Source organism: Amphibalanus amphitrite, unplaced genomic scaffold (assembly GCF_019059575.1).
Source record: "Amphibalanus amphitrite isolate SeventyFive unplaced genomic scaffold, NRLGWU_Aamphi_draft 000218F_arrow, whole genome shotgun sequence".
NCBI classification, from domain to species: domain Eukaryota; kingdom Metazoa; phylum Arthropoda; class Thecostraca; order Balanomorpha; family Balanidae; genus Amphibalanus; species Amphibalanus amphitrite.
The window spans coordinates 438,550-454,444 of record NW_024881713.1 but is presented as its reverse complement, the minus strand read 5'-3'; the positions used below and the strand labels follow the sequence as shown (position 1 = coordinate 454,444).

Below are 15,895 nucleotides of genomic sequence, written 5' to 3'. Positions count from 1 at the left end.
ATTTTTCAATTTGTTGGATTTTGACCCCAAAAAAACAAAAATAGATTTTTTGAGTAAAATAACCGAAAAATCCAAAACAAATTTTAAAATTCCAAAAGAAAACGGAATAAAAGTGATAGTCCCTACCGCCTTCTATCTAAATACCAAATTTGAGATCGATACCTCTTTTTTTTGGCCAAGTTATAGCGAAAAAAACTGTTCAAAATTTATGACGTCAAATTTGCAAACTCAATTTTTAGCCATTTTAGACCTCGGAGCGCAAAACAAAGACCACCATTAGACTCCCCGTAACCAGCTGCGTCGAATCAATACCCATTTTATGCAAAAATATCAACTTTGAAATTTGACCTTTTTTGACCTGACCTTGACCTGACCACCAGAAAGTGACCTAAACCGTACCTGATGGTCTTATAACCAACACCATTGAGTTGGAAATGAAAATTGGCCATTAAAACAGGCATCGCACAACCTTAGTAAAGTTGGGTTCATGTGGTGACCCTTGGTGACCTTTGGTGACCTGACCTGTAACCTGACCTGGTATGACCAGTGACCTCTAATAGCAACATATGTACTAGACAACTGACGCCCTATCGCTGATTTTCAACAAAATGCGTTTTACTCGGTGTTATAGCGCGAAGCCCCGTGAACGGTGAAACATTTTATCTTTGACCTGACCTGTGACGTCATCGGTGACGCCGAGGTCAATGAAAGTTGGTTTCCTTCGACAAATTTGACAGGGCTATCGAACGCCGTTTGAATTTTCCGCATCCGTCTAGTGGTTTCGGATATATGGGGGGGGCAAAAAATGCCCCCCCCCCCCCACACCGCGCGGAAGGTGGCCGGGAGGCCCATCGCCTGCCGGGTTAAGAGGAATATGTAGGGGAGAGTGGGGTAAGATGCCCAGGGTGGGAAAGACGCCCCACCCCCTCTAGCGGCGAAACAAAGAATCGAACCGGGAAATTAATGCTCTTAGCGTAAAGCGGAAGCCTGCCTTGTTAACTGCACAAAAATTTGCGAAGCTCAGTTGGGCAACGGCTGACTGGTGATTGCATGTTTTTTATTTGCTGCTTTCAAAAAATAATTTGGTGTCCAAACATTGTAAATATCAAAGAAAGTAGATAATTTTTGCGTCCCTTGCTATAGTCGTGATACATTAGCATGCGTATTGCGTATACTGTGTCCCAAACAGTTTGTTTCAGGTTGTAGTTTTATGGCTAACAAATTGTACTGATTTGATGTTACTTCGGTACCTTGGGGTAAGATGCCCCCTGTCCTGATGGGGAAAGACGCCCCCCTAAATCCGTAGGCTGTCCTTCAAGCAGCCCGTCAAATCATTTATCACATACTTGTGATGAGACACAAAAGCCGATCTGGGACTATTGAGAGTCCAGTACGGTCGGGTGCTCCCCATGCCGGTCTCTCGGCACACACAGCGACTTTTTGGGCGGCATCTAACTCTGAGAGCCCTCACGACGGCCTCTGTGGGCCCCATTATTGGCTCCAGGGTCCCTCACGACATCCTTTGAGGGCTCCCACGTTGGCTCCACGGGCCACGCTGGCATCTGAGGTCCCCACGATGGGCTCGAGGGCCCTCAAGCATCATGAAGACCTATAAGGGCCCCACAGTGGTCTCCGAACGCCACCACGGAGGCTTGTTTGGCTGCGCTGGACTATGATAGCCCTAACGATGACCTCTGAAGCCCCTTACGACTACTTTTGAGGGCCCTTACGATGACGTTTGGTGTCTTTTGCAGGCTCGAAGGGACTACTGATTCGTTCAGGCAATTCACGTGCCCATTTATGTCACTTATAGTGCAGGGGGCATCTTCCCCAACGCCAGGGGGCGTCTTTCCCACCCTGTGGGGTAAGATGCCCCATTTCACTTCTTCAGGAAAATGCTTAATAGCAAAAAGAGTTATAATATTTCAGGCACGAAAGAGTGATATTTTTGGAGAAAAATGATGTCGGCTTCCGTTGAAACTCCAAGTTTTTGCTTTCCGATCGTCATTTTCGAATAATATATGACATAGTAAAACCCTGGGCATCTTTCTTCACTCTCCCCTACTAAAAAGTTATTAAAAATTTACTCAAGAACAATGGAAGGAGTAGATGATGGATATAGGACTCAACCTACCGTCAACGGTTTTGCCTTCAGGGTGCAAACATTGCAAAAAAAATGCTATTTTTGCGGAAATATTTTTTCTGCAATAACTTTTGAATCAAATCCTGCACGAGCTTACTTTTACCGGCATCGTTTTACTCTTGTCAAGGCGCATCGAACGAGCTATAATTTGACCTCGAAACAATTATATGAAAGAAAAACATTGACCTTTTTCCTCGAATCTATAGCAAAATTAATGAAAAATCACCTTTTTATTTACGTGATATTTCGGCCAACAGACCATTATCAAACGAAAGAAAGAACAATGTAGAAGACAAAAACGGTTACAGCAGACAAACGGCAGCCTATTTTCATATTTCGAAATTCATCTCGCGGTATTTGTTTACATAAGACTTCAATGGAAGAACATCCTTGGTTATGCTAAGATGTTTCCGATGTACCGTACACACATACATAAAACGAGCGATAAAAAAACGAGACAAAATCAGGACATATAACTCATCATAACACTTTTTGAATATTCGATACGATCGATGACTCGAATTCACACGCTGCATACGCTATCTTACACACTTATATCCCGCGCCCTGCTGGGGGGGGGGTGTTTGAACACCCCCCCCCCTTGTGGTTTTTCGCGAATATCTCAAAAACGGCGGCGCGGAGCGCCGCCGTTTTTGGTACACCTTATCACACATCAATTCTACACATGTTGTGAAAATTTCAGACCAAGGTCATTCAAGGTCAGGTCACCAGGTCACTTGAAGTGACCTCACCTCATAAAAAGTTTCAATGTCTGTCATAGCTACGCCGAGTGACCGATTGCTTTGAAACTTTCAGCGATTGCTAAGAGCAATAGCATGTACAAAATGTATATCTCAGAATTTTGATATCGGTGACCTAAGGTCAGGTCAATTTTGCGACCTCCCCATTATAAGTCAATGGGAGAAAATTGAAATGCGCCGCTTTTGGACAAAAGACATTATAAACACTCCCAAACACCGAATTACAAGTGGTTTAGACACACTGAACATGAAAATGGTGTCCATGACCCTTGTTTATGCCCTGAGGTCATCTTAGGTCACGAATGGTATCTAACAGTTTTTCGCAAATAACTTTTGATAGAGGCATGCTAGAGCGATGAAAACGCCTTAGATGTGTTCAGCTCGACGATACGGATCGACTGATATGCAACATGACCCTTTCCGGTCAGGTCATGACCTTGACCTGAGGTCAAATTTTCAAGTTGACCTTTCAAGGTCAATTTATAGTTCATTCGATGCGTCTTGACGAGAGGAACACAATGCCGGTAAAAGTAAGCTCGTACAAGGCTTGGGTCAAAAGTTATTGCAGAAAAACTGTTTCCGAAAAAATCGGCTATTTTTGCAATTTTTGCCCCCTGCAGGCAAAACCGTTGACGTTAGGTCAAATCTGAGAGAATTACTCAGAAAGGGCTTTAATAGGGCTATCGAATGCGCTTTTCCGCGGCGCTGTAGCTCTATTGGTTCTCGAGTTATGCGTTGGCTTCTTGGAAATTTTCGACATTCGACCTGGAAATCGGCGACATTTTGCCTTCAATGACCTCTGGTGACCTGACCTTTGACCTGACCAAAAAATTGACCGAAGTGATTTCGTCATTATTTTTGACGCTCTTTCGAACGCCGCCTTCCGCGTATCGCTACGTGGCCCAGGAGCCGAGTTACAAGGGGGGGTGTTCAAACACCCCCCCCCCAGCAGGGCGTGGAAATCCAGGACCCCCAGCCGGGCGCGGGATATGATAGGCCAAGACACAAGACGTTCGTTCAGGGAGGGCTCCGAATCTCTGATAGTGATGGACTCTGATATCTTTCTGTCTGGGTAGTCCAGAGCCTGGTGCAGTATCTCCACCGTAAGTGGTAGATCCGCCCCTCTGTCTAATGACAGCTGACCGTGAGCCACTCTAAAGTGGTCTCCGAGGGGGGTGTCGGGAGTCGCACTCAGCATGCTCCTCACATGCTCGTTAAAACGCAGTCTGACAGGACGTTTGCTCTCTCCCACATACACCGCCGGCTGTTCCTTGCAGAGAGTACACGTGATCCTGTAAACCACATTTTTGGTCGTGCATCTCCCTGCTAAACCACACTTACAGCAGTAGCACCCGCGACTGGCACCCGGACAGAGAGGAGGTGAGAAGGCTGACCTGACTAGCGCGTTTTTCAGTTTGTTTTTGTTTCGCCAAGCAAGTCGGATGTTCATTCCCGACCTGCGCACCACACCTTTCACCCGGCTCAATAATTTCTCGTCCACATATGGTAGAGTCAAGAAGCCATCTACATTCTCTTTTGTAGAACCCCGTTTAGTGCCCCCAGCTTTCGCTTCCCTTAGAGTTCTCCTAAGCACGTTTTCAGGGTACCCGTTGCTAGAAAGGAGATTCCACATTTTTGTCACGCTCTTTTCTTCCCTGTCCTTATTCGACGATACTGCTATGGCCCTTCTAAACTGGTTCCTAGCCATGCTAATTTTGGTCGAGGACGGATGAGCTGAAGAGAAATGAAGCACTATGCCCGAGTTGGTAGGCTTAATGTACAGTTCAGTGGCCAGAAATGTGATGTCATTGTCAGAAACGACAGAGACCAGGGTATCTAGGTATGGGAGCCCCGAGTCCTGCTTCGTGAACTCCATCGTGAATTTTACTGTAGGATGAAGTGAGTTCAAATACGCTAGGAAATCTTTCAGGGCTTCCTCCCCGTGGGTCCAGATTCCCCCGCACTCAAAACTTTTTTACTACCTCCTCGAGGGTTCATTTTCATCAAACCAGCAAGATAAGAGTATATTGAAAGGGTAACTCTTTGCTACCATTATGTGCATAGTAACGGTACGTGGTTGATATGAACTTATTCGCCAACGAAGAGTATTATTACCATGCAAATATCAATATTACTCTCGCGATCCAGAACATCACGAAAACTCTTTCCTTCTGGGTATCGTGACTCGTGTACAGATAGTCGTTTCATGCGTGGATCTTGTTTACCCTCGTGAAGATGATATTTGAAATGGAATCACTCAGCCAATCAGAAACGAGATCGGCTGTTTGCGGTTTGAAGGCCGCGCGCATCTGTCAGTTTTCGGCCGTTGGTCTCCGAGAGCGGATGTGAGCAGTGTCGGTGCCGCGCGGCGTGGCCGTTGGTGATTGTGCTTGTGTGCTGTTCATCGCCTATAGAGCCTCTGTGGACATTTTATTGTAAGTACCGATGTGCTAGAGCATTGCATGCCGTTGAGTGGTGCTAATTTGACCTGGTTAACAGGACCCCGTGCACGGCCACGTGGCCTAGGTTGTGAGTACGTACATCAATTTTGTTGTGATGCTACAAGTTTATGCATTTTGTTGGTGACTTTGAAAAAGCCTTGCACTGTAGTGATCCAGTCTCATTATCTCACGCAGACGGGCGACCACCCAGGAACGCCGTCGCTCTCTTCAAATATTGTGCGCTGTGCCTTATCCAATATGAGGGCGCTGAATGTCTTGTATTCACATTCAAAGTGCATTCAAGTTGTATCGTGGTGTTTATTTACCGCTTGTGCATTGCTAAACGCTTCGTATAAATTCGTATGCATAAGTGAAGAGTCTCACAATGTTCATGGCTGGTGTGCCCCTCGTATTGTTTGTACGGAAGCCAAATATACATTATAGCTGTTCACACGAGCGGTTGTCGGCCGCCAGCTAAGCCATCTAGATGGCCTGGGCAATGGCGGTCTCAGGCACTTTACAGTTGGTGTCAGTTCAGCACTGTGTTAACCCGCGCCCTGCTGGGGGGGGGGGTGTTTGAACACCCCCCCTGTGGTTTTTCGCAAATATCTCAAAAACGGCGGCGCGGAGCGCCGCCGTTTTTGGTACACCTTATCATACATCAATTCTACACATGTTGTGAAAATTTCAGACCAAGGTCATTCAAGGTCAGGTCACCAGGTCACTCGAAGTGACCTCACCTCATAAAAAGTTTCAATGTCTGTCATAGCTACACCGAGTGACCGATCGCTTTGAAACTTTCAGCGATTGCTAAGAGCATTAGCATGTACAAAATGTATATCTCAGAATTTTGATATCGATGACCTAAGGTCAGGTCAATTTTGCGACCTCACCATTATAAGTCAATGGGAGAAAATCGAAATGCGCCTGTTTTGGACGAAAGACATTATAAACACTCCCAAACACTGAATTACAAGTGGTTTAGACACACTGAACATGAAAATGGTGTCTGTGACCCCTGTTTATGCCCTGAGGTCATCTTAGGTCACGAATGGTATCTAACAGTTTTTCGCAAATAACTTTTGATAGAGGCATGCTAGAGCGATGTAAACGCCTTAGATGTGTTCAGCTCGACGATACGGATCGACTGATATGCAACATGACCCTTTCCGGTCAGGTCATGACCTTGACCTGAGGTCAAATTTTCAAGTTGACCTTTCAAGGTCAAATTATAGTTCGTTCGATGCGTCTTGACGAGAGGAACACGATGCCGGTAAAAGTAAGCTCGTACAATGCTTGGGTCAAAAGTTATTGCAGAAAAACTGTTTCCGAAAAAATCGGCTATTTTTGCAGTTTTTGCCCCCTGCAGGCAAAACCGTTGACGTTAGGTCAAATCTGAGAAAATTACTCAGAAAGGGCGTTAATAGGGCTATCGAATGCGCTTTTCCGCGGCGCTGTAGCTCTATTGGTTCCCGAGTTATGCGTTGGCTTCTTGGAAATTTTCGACATTCGACCTGGAAATCGGCGAAAATTTGCCTTCAATGACCTCTGGTGACCTGACCTTTGACCTGACCAAAAAATTGACCGAAGTGATTTCCTCATTATTTTTGACGCTCTTTCGAACGCCGCCTTCCGCGTATCGCTACGTGGCCCAGGAGCCGAGTTAGAAGGGGGGGGTGTTCAAACACCCCCCCCCCCCAGCAGGGCGTGGAAATCCAGGACCCCCAGCCGGGCGCGGGTTAATGGGTATATACCTGGGCTCGCCTCTGTTGGCCATCTCGGTGGCCTATGGCAGCCCACATATGGCAGCCTCTGGCCATCTCTACATAGCTGTTCACACGAGCGGTTGTCGGCCGCCAGCTAAGCCATCTAGATGGCCTGGGCAATGGCGGTCTCAGGCACTTTACAGTTGGTGTCAGTTCAGCACTGTGTTAATGGGTATAAGCCTGGGCTCGCCTCTGTTGGCCATCTCGGTGGCCTATGGCAGCCCACATATGGCAGCCTCTGGCCATCTCCCTTGGAGATGGCTTCGGCTGGCCGAGGCGCCCGAGCGGCGCCGGCGTCGGTGAGCTATGAGCTATGGGGCCCGGGTAGCGGCTACTGCGCATGCGCACTGCACACCATCCCCCACTCGCAACGCAGCGCAGCGGTTCCGGACTACGGCGTCGACGATTACGAATTTAGTGAGAAACGGTTGATTATTCTTCTACTTCAATAAAGGTAAGCTCTATAAGGTAAATTGAGATGGCAAAAATTATGAGAGCCACATTTCTCCCATGTTTCTTTTTCGTATATCATGTTAATTGTTCATTGAGGGCTTATGAATTTGCCGCAGTTCTCTGGTATAGGTTAAATGCACAAAGGTAAAACCATGGATGGGATAATAAGATGAGATGAGTGTTATCTCATCCATGGTAAAACTGTATTAAGCTTGCAAAAAATGTCATTAGGTGAAAAGTTGTTAAATATTGCACTTTCAGATCATTGGTCAGTCCATCAGTGCTAAACGAAGTAATGCTCTTGTCAAAGATTTGGTTAGGTTGAGGTGCTGATAAATAGGATCACGTCAATCATGATGCATACAGTGTAGATATTCATAATAGATTCTATTTTTGCAAAATTTCAGCCCTGAATATTAATTGGCCCTCACTAAGAAGTCAGATGATAAGCGACTGGACTTACCAGGCTGGCTTATTGCCATAGGCGGCGGAATGGGGAGGGCACCGGGGCACCGTGCCCCCCTTTGTTTTTGGCATTTTAACATTAGCCCTATGGGCATTGCGTGAAAAGAATGGGACCAAAAGTCCGTAGTGCCCCCCTTAAAGGAAATAGTTCACTTTTTAACATGGGTTTTGAACTGGAATAGCAGTTCCGTAGCCTGGGCTGAGACGAGCATAAATCAGGAGCTTTTACAGCCCAACGATCACCCTAGGCAAAGATATTCTATTTCTCGTCCCGAAAAAGGTGTCTTGCGTTGAGGATGTGTGCCTTGCATATATTCGCATCCAGTATGAAAAGAGCATGGGTACCGAAAATTCTTCAGAAACTAGAGAAATTATCTACGAGAACTGTAGAGAAATTCTCGTACTGATCAATAAGGACATTCAGCAGCAGCAGATCGCCCAAATGCCGGTGGCCGCGATCATTTCTCTAGTTTCTGAAGAATTTTCGGGACCCATGCTCTTTTCATACTGGATCGCCTGTGCCTTACAGAAACTGAAAAGTTCTTCTTATTATCAAAATATAGAAAATAATCTTTTGTTATAAATAGGTTTTATTTTCTTTGCTGATCATTTTGAACATAAAAAATCATAAATCCATTGCAAAAAAAATAATTTCGTGAAAGTGAACTATTTCCTTTAATTGAAGGTGTTCCGCCGCTACTGCTTAGTGCTACTGGAGTTGGGTGGTGGGATTTTTTAGATGATGTTGTCAGATGTATTTAACCAGATGATCAAAAATCATAAACAATATTACAGTGATGATGCAGGATTTTTTCAGTCATTACTTTTGTTGATTCACTTTCCTTTTGATAAGTACGTGCTCCCAGATCTTGTCACATTACAGACCCGTCATCACTGATGTTACGGTTGAAAACTTGTAGGTATGTTGGGTGTCATTTTTCTAGCTTGAAGGGTGCTGATGAAAAAGGGAGCCTGGCTTCAATATTTTGAGCTTGAAATATTTCATGCATGTGAACTTCTATGGAGTAATGATTTTTGTTCTTGAATTATAACTGCATGACTCATGCACAACACTTGTGATGTGACATGATAAAAGTGTTGTGATAAAATGCAGCACTCAATTAAATGAAAAAAGATAATTTATCAGGTATCTCAATCAGACTAGAAATGTGCATGGATCTGTGTGATGTCCATTGATCTCGTAGCATCTGTAAGCAATCTGAGGATTTGGATCCATGCTTTCAGATTATCACATGCTGGAGATAACTATTTCCCATGTATATGATCTTATGGAATTGAACAACAAACCAAAGAGAGGTATTTATTGTTCAAGTGGATCCTAAGGTTGTGAGTGAATACAACCATAATTATGCATGTGCATCAAGTTTCTAACATTTCCCCCCCCCCTCCCCATGGCCCATTCATTTGTCACATTCTGGCTTAATGGTGTATCTGATAAATATGTCGCCTTTCTTATTTCAGTACAACGATCCAGAAGACGTTGTACCTGCCGAGTAACGGAGTCAACCGCAGGCTGCCTGCCAGTCGGCGACGGATCAGCTGCACGGGACACCGCTGCACGAAATGAACGATGGCGAGTGGTGACGACCCGCCACCCGGACCGTCAAAGGGAAAGCGACCATCGTTGTTCCAACGGCGACAGACGAACTTTGGGCTGCTCTAGAGGCGCAGGCGCTCGTCGAGTGTTACATGGCCTTATGTGCAGCTGTCTGGGTCAATCGACCTCCTCTAATTCGGCGTCAGCGCCCGTGCCGAGCTGCTGGATGGGCCGGCCACTGGAGCATGTCAGCCCAATACCTCCACCGTATCGGCCGCCGGCCGACCGCCGCCTGCCCCGGCTGCGTGGACGCCGGCTGTCCGGCCGCCCGGTGCCTGGTGTGCGAGGAGGAGGCGGACACCCCGCAACACGTCCTGCTGCGCTGCCCGTGCCTCTGCGGGGCCCGCCTCCTCGCCATGGGCAACATTTACGGACGTCCCACCGACTTGTACGGGACGACGTGGTGGCGGCCTTGGCCGCCGGCTTTCGGTCCTTCCAGAGCCGAACGACTACGCCCCGGTGACGGGGCCGAGGGGAATACTACAACAACAGCTGCTGGATGCAGGCGATCATTAGCTGCGATAGCTTATATGTCTCCAAAAAAATGGTGAATGAACTTGGTGAATAATTAAGTTAAGAGGTTTGCGTGACACCGAGATCGACTGTAGAAATAGCCCTAATTGAACAGTTACTTTTCTTCGGTGTCGAGCCGTACGTGTTGCAGTCGTTTATGACGGTGTACCGCGTAAGCAGCAGGGTTGGCAAGGGGTGGCAAAAACTGGTTTTTGCCAGTGGTTTTAACCGGTTTAAACCGGCTGGCAGAAACCCTGGTGGCAAAAACTGGCAATAACTGGCAAAAACTCAGGTAGTCAAGACTTGCAATTTTTCTGGTTAGCAATTGATTTGAAATGTACAAATGCATTTCTGGGTGTTTAAGAGACGCGCAGTATGCCTCATTAGTTACCCGGGCTGCAATGTCTATGCATGTCGGTAGACATCCGTCAGACAATGCATTTCCGAAGAATCTTGGCATTTCCATGCATCACGGTTAGGGTGCTACCTACTGCAGGTGCACACGTGTAGGGGTCGCTTTCGACCAGATCTCGAGAATGGCTCTGCCGATTGCACTCAAATTTGGAACACCGTTACAGACAGATTAGTATGGGTGTCGCAGATAAGTCAGTCGGGGTCAACTTTCTACGAGCGCACGTGTGGGATGACACTTCCAGTTCTCGAGAACGGCTGCGTCGATTGAGCTCAAATTTGGTACTAATACCGTTAGTAACCAGCGAGTATGGGTGCCGTGCACAAATCAGTGGCAGGCACCCCTTCACACTTCTGCGTGTGCAGGAATCACTCTTGCACTGGCTCATTTGTCGCCCCAAAAAGACGTACTGGTTACTAATGGAAAGCGGGAAGCCCATAAAAATGTTTTTATTGTATGAAACACTTGTCGAATGGTCAATATGTCACTTCTTTTTGAAAGCATATAACTTTCACTGAATCCCCCTTAGAATGTTTCCAATTCAAATGCATGTCTAGGCAAAGCATTGTAATGGTTTTGAGTTTTTGCCAGTTTTTGCCACTTTTTGCCGGTTAAAACCGGTTTAAACCGGCAAATGGCATAAACTAGTTTTTGCCGGCAAAAATGCCAACCCTGGTAAGCAGTTTCTAAGATGTTCTCAACGGGCTGCGTGCTTCCAGCTGTCTGAGTGGAGTGCCACGTTACGTCAATGGGTCGTTTAAGTGTCCGCTGTCAGTGCTTTGCCGGTGAAAGGGGTACACCTCTGTGTTGTGGCGGACGGAGTGTTTTCACGGATAATGTGCGGTGATATGTGATACTGGTCAAATACAAAGTTATTTTTGCTCACTTTCACCCACTAATTATGTTCACCCCGATCTGCAGACTACTGTAATTGCCAATGAATGCGACACACACTGCGTTGAATTATAGAGCTCGTAGAGGCCGCGGCGGTATGGTAGCTGTTGTTTTGTTGCCGAGGTCGGTTGGCTGGATTGTGGCTGTCGGGGCAGTTTGCCTAATTCAATTCGGTCTACGAATCGCACTATCACCCCCCCCTCCCACCCCCCCCCCCCCCACCCAGTACATCTTCCACCGCGCCTATCCCGGCCCGGCTAGCCCCTGGTGGAAGACACTAGCGCGCCCCTGGTAGTGGCAATTGCGGCCCTCGGCCGTCCTTCCAAGGAAGCCGTTCGATGCCGGCGACCTCCGCCATAGGATCCTCCTCGTCCCCGGGCTCCCTCTCGACGATTATTCGCCGCTTGTCTTCGTCCACATCGTTCTGCGACGGACTGTTGGGCATCGTGTTCTCGCATGACGGCGGAGGCGCTGTATGCTACTAGAGAGCGGCCGCTGCAGCCCGATGACCGGTCATTTTCAGCATAATCGTGGAAAGTACAGCGCGAACGGCGCTTCTCAGTTCTCCGCTGACCTGCCGGCCCGGCGTCCGGTCACCTGGCCGCCGACGTCTTTTCGAGCCGGTAGGGCCGTCGATATGACCAAACATAACATACCGCGGGGCGCGCTGTTCCAGAGCCTAACATGGGTCACGAGCACGGCACGATATTTAGCCCATAGAGATAGTTAATATCACGGATACCAACATCCTTGAAACGATGTTCGTGCCTGGTGGTTAAGATTGGTAGCGGTGATGGATAGCAACTTTGAAATCTGTCGACTCTACTAAGTTGTTTGCGATCACTGGGGAAACAGAGCCAGTGCGCTACTGCATGCAGTGTTTTTTGTTGTTCATTGTTTGATAAGCCTAGAGCATCAATTAAAACGTTTTTCATCATGATTTGTGGTCAATTTGTGGCCCACACTGCCTTTCTGAATTCCTGCAGCTCTACCACTCTGCGCCGTCGAGCCGGTTAGTATATAACTAGTAGAGAATCTGGTGGATAATATGGTATATTGATTTTAGTGTGAAATCGTAACAAAGTTGATGTAAAATGGCAGCGTAATCAATTTTAAACGCTATTTTGTATGGAAAAATATAGCAAATTTCTTATTATTTGGTGAAATAAGTTGATTCAAGTAACTACCTAGTTCCGACTGAAAACGGCTATGTGGTAGATACTAGAAATGGCCAAGGTGAGCTAACAGGCCGATAAGTGCTCTTGTGAACAGGGGATGGCTTCGGCTGGCCGAGGCGCCCGAGCGGCGCCGGCGTCGGTGAGCTATGAGCTATGGGGCCCGGGTAGCGGCTACTGCGCATGCGCACTGCACACCATCCCCCACTCGCAGCGCAGCGCAGTGATTCCGGACTACGGCGTCGACGATTACGAATTTACCCCGCGTTCGATGTCTCTCGGACGGCGAAGATTCTACGCCGTCCGGCCAATCACGTTTCATAACCGCAGCCGAGCCCCCGCTGACCTTGGACGGGATTGGCCGGACGACAAAGAATCTTTGCCGTCCAGGAGACATCGAACGCCGCCTTAGTGAGAAACGGTTGATTATTCTTCTACTTCAATAAAGGTAAGCTCTATAGGGTAAATTGAGATGGCAAAAATTATGAGAGCCACATTTCTTCATGTTTCTTTTTCGTATATCATGTTAATTGTTGATTGAGGGCTTATGAATTTGCCGCAGTTCTCTGGTATAGGTTAAATGCACAAAGGTAAAACCATGGATGGGATAATAAGATGAGATGAGTGTTATCTCATCCATGGTAAAACTGTATTAAGCTTGCAAAAAATGCTATTAGGTGAAAAGTTGTTAAATATTGCACTTTCAGATCATTGGTCAGTCCATCAGTGATAAACGAAGTAATGCTCTTGTCAAAGATTTGGTTAGGTTGAGGTGCTGATAAATAGGGGCACGTCAATCATGATGCATACAGTGTAGATATTCATAATGGATTCTATTTTTGCAAAATTTCAGCCCTGAATATTAATTGGCCCTCACTAAGAAGTCAGATGATAAGCGACTGGACTTACCAGGCTGGCTTATTGCCATAGGCGGTGGAACGGGGAGGGCACCGGGGCACCGTGCCCCCCTTTGTTTTTGGCATTTTAACATTAGCCCTATGGGCGTTGCATGGAAAGAATGGGACCAAAAGTCGGTAGTGCCCCTCTTAATTGAAGGTGTTCCGCCGCTACTGCTTAGTGCTACTGGAGTTGGGTGGTGGGATTTTTTAGATGATGTTGTGGGATGTATTTAACCAGATGATCAAAAAGCATAAACAATATTACAGTGATGATGCAGGATTTTTTTTCAGTCATTACTTTTGTTGCTTCACTTTCCTTTTGATAAGTACATGCTCCCAGGTCTTGTCACATTACAGACCAGTCATCACTGACGTTACGTTACAGTTTGAAAACTTGTAGGTATGTTGGGTGTCATTTTTCTGGCTTGAAGGGTGCTGATGAAAAAGGGAGCCTGGCTTTAATATTTTGAGCTTGAAATATTTCATGCATGTGAACTTCTATGGAGTTATGATTTTTGTTCTTGAATTATAACTGCATGACTAATGCACAACACTTGTGATGTGACATGATAAAAGTGTTGTGATAAAATGCAGCAATCAATTAAATGAAAAAGATAATTTATCAGGTATCTCAATCAGACTAGAAATGTGCATGGATCTGTGTGATGTCCCTTGATCTCGTAGCATCTGTAAGCAATCTGAGGATTTGGATCCATGCTTTCAGATTATTACATGCTGGAGATAACTATTTCCCATGTATATGATCTTATGGAATTGAACAACAAACTGAAGAGAGATATTTATTGTTCAAGTGGATCCTAAGGTTGTGAGTGAATACAACCATAATTATGCATGTGCATCAAGTTTCTAACATTTTCCCATCCACCCCCCCCCCTCCCCATGGCCCATTCATTTGTCACATTCTGGTTTAATGGTGTATCTGATAAATATGTCGCCTTTCTTATTTCAGTACAACGATCCAGAAGACGCTGTACCTGCCGAGTAACGAAGTCAACCGCAGGCTGCCTGCCAGTCGGCGACGGATCAGCTGCACGGGTCACCGCTGCACGGAATGAACGATGGCGAGTGGTGACGACCCGCCACCCGGACCGTCAAAGGGAATGCGACCATCGCTGTTCCAACGGCGACAGACGAACTTTGGGTTGCTCTAGAGGCGCAGGCGCTCGTCGAGTGTTACATAGCCTTATGTGCAGCTGTCTGGGTCAATCGACCTCCTCTAATTCGGCGTCAGCGCCCGTGCCGAGCTGCTGGATGGGCCGGCCACTGGAGCATGTCAGCCCAATACCTCCACCGTATCGGCCGCCGGGCGACCGCCGCCTGCCCCGGCTGCGCGACCGCCGCCTGCCCCGGCTGCGCGGACACTGGCTGTCCGGCCGCCCGGTGCCTGGTGTGCGAGGAGGAGGCGGACACCCCGCAACACGTCCTGCTGCGCTGCCCGTGCCTCTGCGGGGCCCGCCTCCTCGCCATGGGCAACATTTACGGACGCCCCACCGACTTGAGACGGGACGGCGTGGTGGCGGCCTTGGCCGCCGGCTTTCGGTCCTTCCAGAGCCGAACGACTACGCCCCGGTGACGGGGCCGAGGGGAATACAACAACAACAGCTGCTGGATGCAGGCGATCATTAGCTGCGATAGCTTATATGTCTCCAAAAAAATGGTGAATGAACTTGGTGAATAATTAAGTTTAGAGGTTTGCGTGACACCGAGATCGACTGTAGAAATAGCCCTAATTGAACAGTTACCTATTCTTCGGTGTCGAGCCGTACGTGTTGCAGTCGTTTATGACGGTGTACCGCCTAAGCAGTTTCTAAGATGTTCTCAACGGGCTGCGTGCTTCCAGCTGTCTGAGTGGAGTGCCACGTTACGTCAATGGGTCGTTTGTTCGTCCGCTGTCAGTGCTTTGCCGGTGAAAGGGGTACGCCTCTGTGTTGTGGCGGACGGAGTGTTTTCACGGATAATGTGCGGTGATATGTGATACTGATCAAATACAAAGTCTATTTATTTTTGCTCACTTTCACCCACTAATTATGTTCACCCCGATCTGCAGACTACTGTAATTGCCAATGAATGCGACACACACTGCGTTGAATTATAGAGCTCGTAGAGGCCGCGGCGGTATGGTAGCTGTTTTATTGCCGAGGTCGGTTGGCTGGATTGTGGCTGTCGGGGCAGTTTGCCTAACTCAATTCGGTCTACGAATCGCACTATCACCCCCCCCCCCCCCCCACCCAGTACATCTTCCACCGCGCCTATCCCGGCCCGGCTAGCCCCTGGTGGAAGACACTAACGCGCCCCTGGTAGTGGCCATTGCGGCCCTCGGCCGTCCTTCCAAGG

At 47.4% G+C, this 15,895-nt stretch overlaps 2 long non-coding RNA genes across 2 annotated transcripts; both read left to right on the top strand.

The window, feature by feature from the left end:
- Positions 1-7,276: 7,276 nt before the first annotated feature.
- On the top strand, positions 7,277-9,816 carry LOC122385400. Its single transcript, XR_006257197.1, has 2 exons — positions 7,277-7,565; positions 9,512-9,816. It is a non-coding gene; the product is annotated as an uncharacterized LOC122385400 (long non-coding RNA).
- Positions 9,817-13,051: 3,235 nt separating this feature from the next.
- On the top strand, positions 13,052-15,412 carry LOC122385401. The gene is made up of 2 exons (XR_006257198.1): positions 13,052-13,089; positions 14,511-15,412. It is a non-coding gene; the product is annotated as an uncharacterized LOC122385401 (long non-coding RNA).
- Positions 15,413-15,895: the final 483 nt, after the last annotated feature.